The sequence below is a fragment of the Passer domesticus genome, chromosome 1 (assembly GCF_036417665.1).
Source record: "Passer domesticus isolate bPasDom1 chromosome 1, bPasDom1.hap1, whole genome shotgun sequence".
NCBI lineage: Eukaryota > Metazoa > Chordata > Aves > Passeriformes > Passeridae > Passer > Passer domesticus.
Genome location: NC_087474.1, coordinates 7,739,659 through 7,752,151, shown reverse-complemented (window position 1 = coordinate 7,752,151; position 12,493 = coordinate 7,739,659).

The window sequence follows — 12,493 nt, the reverse complement described above, 5'->3', positions numbered from 1 at the left end:
CCCCTGCTTGGTCAGAAACCCCAAAGCTCTCTGTAGGTTCTGTGCTCTGTTACCCACTTGGTTCTGTACTCAAGGACTCATGTTGCAGCCTGCAGAGCTGATCCCTAGACTTAGGGGGTCACTTGATTTCAGCAGCATTGTTTTCACATTTAACAGGGGTCACACATCCATGGTGCTGCCTAGTAGTAGCAGGCTGAGGGCAAATTTGGCTGTGGTCTGCACTGGCTTTGATTCCATTCGTGGTCTTTGATTGCTGAAGGTCCACTGTGGACCCTGAGCAGAAGCAATGGAGCAGCTATTTAGAAATGGATTCAAATGCAGTTGAAATAATTTGCTCTAGAGATTAGGCCCATGCTCTTAATTGAAAAAGGAAAGGAAAATGATTTATCAATTATTCAGTATGTTTTCTTTGTACAAAACACTGAGGGTTTTTGTAAGTATGTGTGTCTCAATATAGTGTTTTTATTGAACTATTAAATGTAATTAGAAACCAAAGGTAAATGGTGTCTCAGTGAGTCAAGAAAGCCACAGAGGAGCTGAGTGGTGTCTGTAGCTTTCTGAGCATTGTCAGTTCCCCAGGAAGCCTACCTAAGGGTGATTAGCTCTTTACCCAGGCTTACTTCAGCTTGTTTCTAACTAATGATGATTTACCATTTAGCTAAATGCTAAGCAGCATTTGTTTGACAGAGTGCAAAGTGAGGGCTCAGAGAAAAGCAGGTAAGGATTCACTACAAAGGGCCTGTCAAAATACTTCTAACATAGACTGTCACAGCCTTAAACAATTTATTAATAAGCCTATTAATAACCAAGGATTTTTTGGTGTGTGTGTCTTGAGGTTCTGTTAAAAACATCAGTGTTTAAGATGCTATACACACAGGCTTAATGCCAGAGAAAGCAATCCCATTAAATTGGACCTCATAAATATTTCATGAGGTCCAATTTAAAATTAATCTTGGCATGAAGCCAAACCAGGCAGTATATTTGCTACTGTATTAAAAAGAAGCAGCAGATGAGGTACTTTTTCACAATAGTAATCTGACTGGATTTTTTGCAGCGTCCTATCAATATTTTTAATAATACAGCTGTTAGTTTTGGCAGGAAGAAATGCATTTCTTTCATCACCCGTTCACACACGAATCATACTGCAACTAGTGTATTTTAAATGTTGTCATTCTAGAAAATTATTTTATTTTCCTGGTAGATGAAATCTGTTTTCTGAAAAAATGTCACCTTGTTACTTGAAAGAAAATAAATAGTCAGATGTGTAAATTAGCAGGGAGAGTGTAGGTTTCTTTGGGAAAGGGCTGTGAAGAAATCAGTTTTCAAAAGGGATTTAGGCAGGTAAGAGGTTTTCAATGTGATTTGAATCTGAAGTACCTCGGTCATCTGGGAAATGAAGTTTAGGTTTTTAAAGTAATTTTCATTGTGAAATTTACTTCTTAGTAGGCAAATTGGGAGAAATTAAATTTGACAGCAGTTGAGACTCAGTAAAAATATATCCCCAGGTATGCTAGAAATTTTCTCAGGAAGCCTTTATATATTTTTTTGAGACAATGTCTCCAGATTTTAATGCCTCTTTGAGTCATTCAGGACACGGAATCTGAACACACAAGACACAGGCAGAGAAAAGAGAACTCATTTACTTTGCTCATTTAAGAGATCAGATGGTTCTGGGGGACTGACTGATGGGAAAAGAATTCAGGCTGCAAAAAAATTACTGCAGAAAGAAAAAGTCTCCTACTCTTGGCAATAACCATCAGATGAGGTCTCTAAATATTTACCAATTTTTGACAAGAATATTAGAGACTTTCTTTTCTGTCTATCATATATTGCTTGTTTTCCTAGTCTTTGTCCAAATTCCAGTCACGAGAATTTTCCTTTATATATTTGCAAAACACTTATAAATGTGTGTGTGAGGAAAGCGAATAAATAATAAATACAATGACAATATAAAAGCTTGAGTAACAGTTTGTGTTTTATGGCTTTAAAGCTGGTGTGAGGATGAAGAAGAAAGCCTTTTATGCTGGAATAATTTCTGGGAGACACTGGTAAGAAACAAGATTACAGGGTGTGTAGAGATGTGCGTTTCAATAAGGAGCAATCACCATTCATATGCATACGTTTCATTTAAATGCATTATAGACACCAGCAGATTGGGAGGCAATCCTGAAACATTGAACATAATTTATTTGGATTTGAAGGAAGCCTTTGCTTTTGTGCCTTACAATGGATTTGATTTACTAAGTCGGGAGACACAGTGGAAGCAAATTCAAATGGACTTGCATTTGGCTGAGGAGAGGGGAATAGTGGTTGTGTGAATGTGGAGTTGGACAAGGGTGGTGTGGAGGCAATGCCACAGGGTTCAGCACTCCTGACTTGCTTCCTGAAATTCTTTTTTAGGTGTAATGGAGTGAAGGGGGAAGGGGATGCTTCTTCAGGTGGTGACTTGTGCCTCCTGTCCTAGAGAACTGGATCTTCTTGTGAAGTCCTGCTCTGCCCCATTCAGCACAGGAGGAGCCTACAGACCCATCTTGGACTACAAGCCTAGTCCAAGAACTAAACGAGGTGAAATACCAAATTGGTTCTTTCCTATAGGTGTGACTTGCTCTTTGCTTGATTGCAAGGAGTGAGAGACTTACGTGGCCATTTAATTTATCTAGACTCTTCTCTAGTGGGTTTTGGACTGGGCCCTGTGGAAAGGAAGGAAATGAAATGTTTCCCGTGAAGGAGAGGTGACTTTGATCCAACATTGCTTAGTGTGACCATACTGGATGGGTTCTGCAGCTCTGGAAAGCAGTGGGGATTCACTGAGGAAGGGTCACCTCCAAGCTGACAGTGAGAGCTAATCCCAGCTCAGGAGTGAGCTGCACGTGTCCATGCTGCAGTTACATGGAATAGTCTCTGAGATCTGCATTTCAGAGTCTGTGACATATGAATAAAAGGGCACTTAAGAAACAAGATGGGTTTGATCCTTCCAAAGACGTGTTTCTCAGAATGGGGAAGTGAAAGATGCAGGCTTTTGAGAAGTAGGGATTTCACTACTTCAAGGAACTCTGGCCACAAGATTTCTATTGTGTAGCAAAATTTGGCCAAAATTTTAGTCCTGTGTAGCTTTCAACTTACTTTCCCAATTATAGAGGATCAGAAAATGATTGAGGTTGGAAGGCACCTCTAGAATTTGTCTAGTCCAGCCTCTCCTGCTCAAACCAGGGTCAGCCACAGCAAGTTACCTGGAGCCATGTCAAGTTGGGTTTTGAATACATTCAAGAATGGAGACTCCATACCCTCTCTGGGCAACCTATAGCAGTGTTCAGTCACCTCTACAAGGTAAAAGCTTTTTCTTCTGTATAAATATAATTCCTTGCTTGAATTCCTTGTTTTTTTGGATACCACTTAGGAAAGTCTGGAACTGCCTTGTGCAGACCATCTCAGCAGTAGCACATGCAAGGCCACGGTAACCCCAATTTTGAGTCTCACCATTGCTTTAGGCATTCTTTCCTGCCCAATCAACATGCAGTTCACAGTATCTTTCTCTAGATACAAGAATTAGGTTGTCTTTCTGAAGTTAATCTGCTTTTTCACATGCTTTTCCCTGCTTCTCTCTTTCTCATATCCTCTCAGCAGAAAGAAATCCTGTTTCCTTTTTGGCCTAGGATGTAAATTCTGAGCTACTAATGAACCTCATCAGTTATGCCAAAAAAATTGAGAGCTTCCAGTGATTAAGAGTGAAGGTGAAAGCTCATGTATTATAAAAGAAAGGATATACTGGATTGTGATACAGGTATCTTAGTTGGGTATGTAAGAAGGAAGAGGAAAAAATACATAAAACATAATGATATGAAAGCAGTTAACAAAAAGAAATTCCTGTAATCTGGAAGCTCACCCACACAAAATGACAAAGAGGGTAGAAAGTCTGGAGTCTGGTAGCTAACAACAGGATGGCTGTGATTCACCCAAGTGACTGCAGAAAAGGCAAATGGAAAGCCTCAGAACCAGTGTTTCCAGTAATGATAAAGACTATTAATGTCATCTCAAAAAGCACTGTTAAAGCCTAGGGTTGTTTAGCCTAGCAAACACAGCAGTGTAAGTGGATATGTCTTCTCTGTACACCCAGCAAGGGAGGAAAAGCACAGGTGCTGGTGGAGCTGGAAGATGTTGGCATTAAAGCAAACGGGCTTAGCCATCCGTGAGCAAGGCTGGCAACATGAACAATATTTGTATCAGAAAGAGCAGGTAAAGTTCTGGAGCCACCTCCCATCAGAAACTAAGGAAATAAGAGTGGAGTGTGCTCAGTCTATAAAAGAGTGTAATGCAGGAAATTATGCCAGCTCACACTGTGTCCCAAGAGCTTTCTTCTAGTCATCACACTGCTGAAATCACAGGGGGGCATTCAGCTGCCCAGCCATAGATATCTAGTGCATTTTGGGATTCCTTTGGGTGTCCTGGCCATCCTTCAGGTGCCACTCCTGTGTCACATCTGATGCTGCAGCATCTCAGAAGGATCTCCAATGGCCTTAGATCCTTGTGTCTGGGCAGCTGAGCCAAGCCCTGACAGTTAATAGAGGAGAAGTTGGGAAAGTTAAACTCAGCTGTGCTGATCTCTGGTTTGTAAGGCTGGTGGAACATGAGCACATAATGCTGATATATTGTGCTCCTCCATCTATAGCTTTGATATGTGTTTAAGAGATTTTTTTAATGAACTCATTAGAAATGAAGTAATTAAAACTATATGAAGCGTAGTTTGTGAGTTATGAAAGAAATATCTCTTGCTGCTGACTACTAAACCATGCTGTAGAGGACAATTTAGGAGCAGCCAACAGATGATTCTATACAACACAAACATGTTTATCACTGTCTGGAGTCTGTATTGTCCCCTTGTCTTCTGCAACTCTTTCTTCAGTAACCTGTGTTCTCCCACTTTTTAAATTGATGAGTAAACAGTGACATCTTCAATCTGTGTCAGCTTCCTGAGATGTCATTATATGTCATGTGTAACAGAAATTATTGAGGATATAAGCCTATTTTAGAACTTTCATACCAGTGAATTTGCCTCAAAGTAAGTAAAATATAGGTTGACTCCAAAGCCTACTGAATGAGCAAAATCAGTTGAATATTATATTGATTTGCTGAGATTAAGGAAAATCTATGCATGTGAAAATAGAATTAATAAGTTTCTGTTGACTGCAACATAACCAGAGCAAATTCTCCAAGAAGAGGTAGAGGTGCTCTTAGAAGTGGGACTGGCTGATATTGAATGAAACTCTGGAGCTGATGGAAGATAAGTTTGGCACTCTACGAAAGGAGATCAGCATTCCATTCAAGTTGTCATGCTCTCTGTTCAAAAGTAGACTTTTATCTCCTGCCATCAGAAGGAAAGCATGTGATTTTTGCAACCAGGTGTTTCTGACCATAAGCCAATATTATTATTATCAACACATTAATAATATTATTAGGAGATTATCTGCTGTGCACATGGAGGCTACATAACATTTGCAATTTTGCATGGTAATGAGTGTTTGGAATAAGCTGGAAGGTGAAGTAGATTTGTATCTACAATTGTGAGCAGTAGCCTGACAACATGCCACTGTTTCTCCATTATATGGGCTAAGATTTATACCAGACTACCAGCACTCAAGGTTGCTAGCATTATCTTTGGCTAAACATTTTATGGAGGATTTTTGCTGAATAGAAGGAAATTACTTGATTCTAGATAAGATTTTCTGTGGAAATTATCGGGCCACAACTCAGGTAATTCCATTTACAAGTTACACCTGGAAAAGGAGAAAGAATTTGACTGGATGACATGATGATGTCTACCTATGATATCTCAAGAATATGTTTGAGATACAGATGATGTACCCTGTAAGATCAGAACTTTTGTTTTTGGAAGAGATTTGATGTCAGTTCTGGCAATGCTTCACTGTTGCTTCAATTAATTATGTGGAGTTTCAGGGATGAGGCCATTATAGAATTACAGTGTTATGGCTTTGCTAATCTTGGTCTACACTAGTGATACAGATATTTAATCCACTCAGGAACTGAAGATATTTTAGATTTTCCATGGAACATCCAGATTCAGCTAAGCTTTTTATCTTGACTGATTCTATGGTGTGGAATTTTCTGTGCCTTTGAAACCTGTTTCATTCCCCTTCTCCTTCCCACCCTTTAAAATAAACCCATAAACCACATTGGCTTTAGACTTATTTCCTCTGCAGATATGTTTTAGGATTGAGTGGTGTTACCCTATTATTCCTTAACTTGCAGTCTTCTTTGTTTCTCTTTGTAGTTAGAGCATTCTAATGTGTTTTGATGTATTTACATTATCATATGCTCTTTTTCCTTTCTTAGAATAAATACTGGGACCTGTCTTAAGTGACAAATATTTTAATTCAAGTACTTATCTTCTAGAATACATTCTTGATTTAATTAAAAAAATATAAGTTCTCTTTTGTAAAATCCACAGTTTAGTCTAGGCTAAGTCATCATGAAATGTTAAAGCATAACAGTAGGAAAAGCCAATTTGGACCCATATTTTGCAGAGAGATTGAACCTACAATGTGATTACAATCAGGATTAGTAGAAAACAAAACACTGCTTGCATAGACAGGCTTAGGTTACAGCAAAGGAGCTGTTTCTTACCCTAATTTTATGGAGTTTATGTACTAGAGATAAATAAGTCTTCTTAAGTGGAGTGAAAGATCTTTTGAACTCTCTCTGGAATCTCAGAATTGAAATTACATTGTTCTTCTGGTGTAGATGGGTATAGACAGGTAGTGCAAGGCCAGGTGAAATGTATCAAGGAGGCATTTTTATTAATTTGGCATACTTACAAAATGCTTTTAATCTGGATGGCAATCAAAGCCCTGAGATCTGAACCAGTGTCAAACCCTTAGGACAACCTTTGGTATTACCACATAGCATGATGCTTGTAGAAAGCTAAAGAAATCTAGCAAGTATTGTGTGTTCAATGAGTTTGGCATACCATAAGCATTTTTTTGGGTCCTCAAGAGTAAATTTCTGGGGAGAGTTAGATGTCCATCTTTACAAATATGAGTTGGTACAATGATTGGCTCTGATAAAGGATTATCTATGGAAGAAAATTTTAAATGTATCTGATTTTAAATGTTGCAGGGATTATGAGGGACTCCATTTATGTGCTCAGAAGCAGGATTAATTACTTAGATATGGCTCTATTATGAAGATCAAGATTTCTTGAAACAAGTCTTTGTGATTTACCTTCTTTAAGGCCACACCAGCCATGGATACTTTCCCAAACATCAATTGCATGTTATAAGATGTGATGTCCATGAATTTATGCACTCATGCCAACCCGAGGGGCTTATATGTCTAGTAAAGGTGAATTTGTTTTTTTCCACAGATGAAGAAGGAGAGCGAGAGAATTTGATAAATAATTGAGTTTGTTCCAAACAAATTGGGTGGTGCAAAGTAAGGAATATACATGAAAGGTGGTGAAGGGGATGGATTTGCCAGAGTTAAGGAGTGTAGGAGGAGATGAAAGTAGAGATGTGGCTTTGAAAGAAAGCTTTGAAAGAAAGAAGAAACATGGATGTGGGAGATTGGAGGAGATACACCAAGAGAGAGGGGCTACAGAGAGCTGAGTTTAAAGTGCTGCTGAGCCGGAAGGGAGAGTGAGGATGTGCGATGGAAAATAGGAAATTGAGTCATAGCAACGAGGATGACAACTGAAGACACTAATAGAGATGTAGGAAGTGGAGAAACTTCAGGGTCTGCAAGGGAAAACAATGTGGATTCATCAATAAAAAGCCTGGTGTTATCAAACAAGTAATAAGGAAAATAAATATGATATTATTCATGTTGGGTCATATTTTCTGTGAACTAAATGGACCTCACCAGAGAGAGTTTTTACCTACTGGGTGCACTATGAAGTGATCTTGAGGATTAATGATATAATAAAAATATAGACATTTTAGGATTAGAATTTAGAAACTACAGGATCTGTAGAACGTAGGGAAACAGATTTTCAGGGTATGGCAGAGGAGATCACCTAAGAGACTGAGAGAGGTAATTAGAGTGGAGGAAATTGTCTGAGAGAAAAATCAAATTAAAAGCTTCAGAATGCAGCCTGAGAAATGTCACTGTTTTTTATCAGTTCTACCTCTCCTAAAGATTTATAAAAGACATTTATTGCACCAAGCAGTTGCTACTGGTGGAAGACAGATACAGGAATAGAAAGATTAGTGTTTAGAACAAGAGAAATTGCTTATTGAGAAAAATGGGTGATAGTCTGCACATTTCATCCTGTTTTAAAAAATGGATTAAATCAATTTGCATCTTCCATTAAAACAGAAATAAGTTTCATCAACACTCTGGGATCTTGGGAAAAAAACCCCTGATTTTGCCTCAACTGTATTTTGAACCAGCATGCATTTTGAGAAACCCTCATAGCTAGGCAGACAGGGCTGCATTTTTTGTTTTGTTTCACAAAGTGTATGTGTTTGTTTGTTGCAGATTTGTTCAATTAGTAGTTTAAATCACCACATTTTCAGAAGTGATCTAGTGTAAAGCCCATAATTTCTATTCTTCTCTGTATTTTACAAATTGAAATCACTGACTATGATTTCTTCTGAAAAGAATGTATTGATGTCTTAAAAGTAGCTAAAGAGTAAAGATGCTTAAAGAAGCATTGGTGTCTTTTGACATTCTTGGTATGTCCTGCACACAGCCAGGAGCTGGGCTCAATGATCCTGAGGGGTCTCTTCCAACTCAGCATATTCTACAATCATTTGATTTTAACTCAAATAATTTTTTTTGCCTCTTTCACAGGTTTCATTCACATTTGTTTCCCTCAGGATTAAAAAAAATGTTGTGAAAAAGCTGATGACTTTTTGAGGACCTTACTGTATTGCCCGCCTTCTATAATTACATTGACTTAAATCAACTGATTTACTCCACTCTGAAACTAAGTAAGCCTTACTCAGCCTTATCACACATATTTATCAGCACTGTTCTGTTTTGAAAAGTTATTGGCTGTAGCAATTACAGTCTTCATAATTTACGATATTATAATATAAGCTCTTTTTTGCCTGGAGCACTAGAATTTATTTGTGTTTTTATTTACATAGCATATTTATTACTTATGGAAGAGGCTCCAGTGGTAATGCTGAAGAGTAACACATGGAATGCACGCACAGATGAGTAGTTTTAAGGTATTTGCCATCTTCTTTGAGACCCTCTTATGAAGCTGGATGTTCCAAGTGGCATCCAGAAATGATTCATTCCCTTCTTCTTTTCCAGTGTATTCCTGTTTCAATGAACTCCTACATGAATAGCATGTTTCCAGCATTCTTTCTCTGTGTGTATGTAGCATTTGGACTTCTGTGGATACCAACAGGACTATGGCTCAACTTCAGTGCATGCATCCAGAAATACACGCCCCAAAACAATGGAACCATGTAGGAGTGTGTCTGGTGTTTGTGCACAGACTCACTTTCTGTTTGCTGCTTTATAAATATTCCAAGAGCATTTAGAGCTGTAAATCCTGAAAATCAAACCAATGATGGTTGATTCATTGCTTAATGCCTCCAGACTGCTGGTTTGATTATGTAGATGTGATCAGTGCCCCTCCTTGCTTAACCTTTCTGTGTTATGAGACCCTCACTGTCATATCTGGAATCCATAAACTGTTGGTGCTCCATGGAATTTATCCTCTGTTAGCCAACTAGGTCAACATTAAGTACCAAAGAGGAAAAGAAAGGTTCTGGTCTTGCACTGAGGAACTTAACTGCTGTAAAGATGGAAGGCTGTAACTGAATTTAGTAAAAGGGCTCTCAGAAAAGTAGCTGGTTTCTGCAGGCTTTTAATATAAGACTGTGTGTGGTGTGAAACTCATGCAAGTCTGCTCCCAGTTTTCAGGATCATGTCTTCATGTAGGAGTATTTTCAATGTGTATGTGTGGTCCCAGGGAAAACAGCAGGAATGCTAAAATGGACAATGGTTCTCAGGTTGAGCTTCTGCTTACAGTAAGAGAAGTGGGTGGATCCCAAAGCAAACAAAAGCATGTCAATACAAAAGAGTGTGGTTTCCGTGGGCACATCATCATAATGAAAATCTTATGCTTACTCTGTATCTTAAATTCCAATGGAATATCAAGAGTTCTCAAAATGTGATCAATAAGGTTGCCTTAAAATATGACATATTGAAATACAACGGAGTGTCTTGCTTTTAAAAATGAATGGGATCAATACATTTTGTTTAGATGTCCACAGTCATGGAATTGATTAATCTTTAATTCTGAAAGGTAAGTGAAAGTGCCCGAGATGTTTCATATAATAATAATAATACATGAAGACATTCAGTATAAATGCTGTGAGTCCTGTGCCCTGGAGATGCCAGGAAGGAACGTGGTTTCCATAGGCAATGCTCCTTGCTCTGGATGCAGTGCTTGCTCTGCAGGTCATACCTCCAGCATGACGTGTAAATGGCACTGGGTGTCTTTTCAGTGCCACTGGTTACATGGAACTCGAGTGTGATTTTGGCAAGGTGGTGTGTCATGGGCTCCCTCAGTCATGCAAGACTTGCAGATAAACAGCAATAATTGAAGTTCAGAGTGGAAGTGTTGGCATTGTGTTTAGGCACTAAAACTTTAAATGGTTCCTTGCTTAAATGGTGGTGGCTGCATAGGAATGTTCTGCTAAGAATGAATACTTCAAAAAATAGCGGGCTTGACTTGAGAAGTCTGCTTCAGAGGCAGTTTAGCCAATTCTGTGCCTATCAATAGAAGAGTCAAACAGCTTTTAGCAGGAGTTTTTCTTTCTTTTTCTTTTTCTTTTTCTTTTTTTTTTTCCTGCTAGTCAGCTGTTAGGAGACCCAAGGCCGACTCAGTCAGTTCACACGAGTGTGCACTGTAGAATATTTCACTCATCCTACTTATATAGAAGAAGAAGATGGTCCTGCTTTACAAGCAAACTTCCCCTGGCTGTAAGTGTTTCTGGAGTTTCTGGAACACTTTTTGTCCTGATGTGAGTGTTATATCTTCAGTTGCAGGTGGTACAAAATGATTCGTACCACTCTGAAGCTAAGCTGGTTAAAACCAAGCAGCTAACGTTAGTAATAAAAGTGATGTCCCAGCATAGCATGTCTTTATTACAACCTTAATAATCCTTCCATTGACTTCTAAATGTTATACTTGTTTTGAAAAAATGTAATTTTGGGTGAGTCAGAGCAATTTGTGACTATAGGTTCGAGTAAATATGTTTTCCTGAAGAAACTACCATGGAAAAGAACATGCTTCATTGTAATTATGCATCCATGCCCTAGTCAATTTACAGTACCCATGCCAAGACTTGAGAGCTTATTTGCTAAGTGCAGATGAATATGCCAGTTAATTAATTAGGAACTATACACCCTCAATTATATGTATCTATCATACTGATATAATTTATAGTGATATACATTTGTCTGGATAATTTATTGTCCATGGAGGGATGTAACCCATGCTGTTTATTTAAGGTATTTGATTTAGCTGTGATTTAGCACACCAGAAGTTAGGACATTCAGTTTCCATGTTAGGAAAGAGGGAGAGGTACCTCTGAGTGCAATCCAAATCGAGCACATCTGGACACATGAAAGTGCTTCTGGTGGGCAGCAGCAATGAAATGAAAGAATTTATCTTGTGAGACAGGATGAGCACTAAGCACTAATCACTAGGCTGTGTTTCCACAGCCTTGGATACAATTCCTTCTTATCCTAGATTTTTTATCTGTTTGTGGAGCACCTCAGCTCATTCTTTCTGTTTCCTGCTTGTACCAGTGAAGTGATTGTCCTCTGTCCTACAAGGTGACAGTAATCTGTTTTGAAAATCTGATTCTTGCTTGCTGAAACTCAATTGTCATTTTGTACTTCTTGGGGTAGTGATTAGTTTGTTTATTTTCTCTCCTGTATCATCATCTACATGCCACAGGAAAAGAGGAATCGTCTGTGCTTTAGGAGTGACTGTAATTGGAACATAGCAATGGTTTGGTATGTGTGTATATATCTGTACATAGTTGATCATCTAGGTATAAGCTTAAATATATGGTCCAGGACACTGCAAAGGCAAAGTGATGTACATAGTGTCACTGGTTTTAGTACGAGGCTTTTAAGAATCAGCAATTTATAAAGGAACCAGGCAGGATCTTAACTTTTTTTTCCTACGACATGTTTATGACTTAATAAAGATTTCTAAATTAAATTTTTTGCTAAGCTTTGGAGGAGATTCTCACTTACAAAGTATTGCCTCAAACAAAACCAAAAGGAGACAAACAATAGGTACCTATAAAGGAAAAGTATGCATCTTGTTCTAATAACTCTGTTCAAAGCTCACTAGGAATGCTTGTGGTGTTCTTGTCAGAATATATTGCTGCCCAATGACATGTAAATAAATAACAAATCATGTCAATACATTTGAGAGATCTTAATAATGTTAAATAATTGATTACTAAATACATAATTTGATGGTTTTAATTAATAATAT